This window comes from Melospiza melodia, unplaced genomic scaffold (assembly GCF_035770615.1).
Source record: "Melospiza melodia melodia isolate bMelMel2 unplaced genomic scaffold, bMelMel2.pri scaffold_253, whole genome shotgun sequence".
Classification (NCBI taxonomy): domain Eukaryota; kingdom Metazoa; phylum Chordata; class Aves; order Passeriformes; family Passerellidae; genus Melospiza; species Melospiza melodia.
Genome location: NW_026948578.1, coordinates 7,501 through 9,228, shown reverse-complemented (window position 1 = coordinate 9,228; position 1,728 = coordinate 7,501).

The following is a 1,728-nucleotide window of genomic DNA, read 5'->3' as shown; positions in this document are numbered from 1 at the left end:
GGTTAGGGTTAGGGTTAGGGTTAGGGTTAGGGTTAGGGTTAGGGTTAGGGTTAGGGTTAGGGTTAGGGTTAGGGTTAGGGTTAGGGTTAGGGTTAGGGTTAGGGTTAGGGTTAGGGTTAGGGTTAGGGTTAGGGTTAGGGTTAGGGTTAGGGTTAGGGTTAGGGTTAGGGTTAGGGTTAGGGTTAGGGTTAGGGTTAGGGTTAGGGTTAGGGTTAGGGTTAGGGTTAGGGTTAGGGTTAGGGTTAGGGTTAGGGTTAGGGTTAGGGTTAGGGTTAGGGTTAGGGTTAGGGTTAGGGTTAGGGTTAGGGTTAGGGTTAGGGTTAGGGTTAGGGTTAGGGTTAGGGTTAGGGTTAGGGTTAGGGTTAGGGTTAGGGTTAGGGTTAGGGTTAGGGTTAGGGTTAGGGTTAGGGTTAGGGTTAGGGTTAGGGTTAGGGTTAGGGTTAGGGTTAGGGTTAGGGTTAGGGTTAGGGTTAGGGTTAGGGTTAGGGTTAGGGTTAGGGTTAGGGTTAGGGTTAGGGTTAGGGTTAGGGTTAGGGTTAGGGTTAGGGTTAGGGTTAGGGTTAGGGTTAGGGTTAGGGTTAGGGTTAGGGTTAGGGTTAGGGTTAGGGTTAGGGTTAGGGTTAGGGTTAGGGTTAGGGTTAGGGTTAGGGTTAGGGTTAGGGTTAGGGTTAGGGTTAGGGTTAGGGTTAGGGTTAGGGTTAGGGTTAGGGTTAGGGTTAGGGTTAGGGTTAGGGTTAGGGTTAGGGTTAGGGTTAGGGTTAGGGTTAGGGTTAGGGTTAGGGTTAGGGTTAGGGTTAGGGTTAGGGTTAGGGTTAGGGTTAGGGTTAGGGTTAGGGTTAGGGTTAGGGTTAGGGTTAGGGTTAGGGTTAGGGTTAGGGTTAGGGTTAGGGTTAGGGTTAGGGTTAGGGTTAGGGTTAGGGTTAGGGTTAGGGTTAGGGTTAGGGTTAGGGTTAGGGTTAGGGTTAGGGTTAGGGTTAGGGTTAGGGTTAGGGTTAGGGTTAGGGTTAGGGTTAGGGTTAGGGTTAGGGTTAGGGTTAGGGTTAGGGTTAGGGTTAGGGTTAGGGTTAGGGTTAGGGTTAGGGTTAGGGTTAGGGTTAGGGTTAGGGTTAGGGTTAGGGTTAGGGTTAGGGTTAGGGTTAGGGTTAGGGTTAGGGTTAGGGTTAGGGTTAGGGTTAGGGTTAGGGTTAGGGTTAGGGTTAGGGTTAGGGTTAGGGTTAGGGTTAGGGTTAGGGTTAGGGTTAGGGTTAGGGTTAGGGTTAGGGTTAGGGTTAGGGTTAGGGTTAGGGTTAGGGTTAGGGTTAGGGTTAGGGTTAGGGTTAGGGTTAGGGTTAGGGTTAGGGTTAGGGTTAGGGTTAGGGTTAGGGTTAGGGTTAGGGTTAGGGTTAGGGTTAGGGTTAGGGTTAGGGTTAGGGTTAGGGTTAGGGTTAGGGTTAGGGTTAGGGTTAGGGTTAGGGTTAGGGTTAGGGTTAGGGTTAGGGTTAGGGTTAGGGTTAGGGTTAGGGTTAGGGTTAGGGTTAGGGTTAGGGTTAGGGTTAGGGTTAGGGTTAGGGTTAGGGTTAGGGTTAGGGTTAGGGTTAGGGTTAGGGTTAGGGTTAGGGTTAGGGTTAGGGTTAGGGTTAGGGTTAGGGTTAGGGTTAGGGTTAGGGTTAGGGTTAGGGTTAGGGTTAGGGTTAGGGTTAGGGTTAGGGTTAGGGTTAGGGTTAGGGTTAGGGTTAGGGTTAGGGTTAG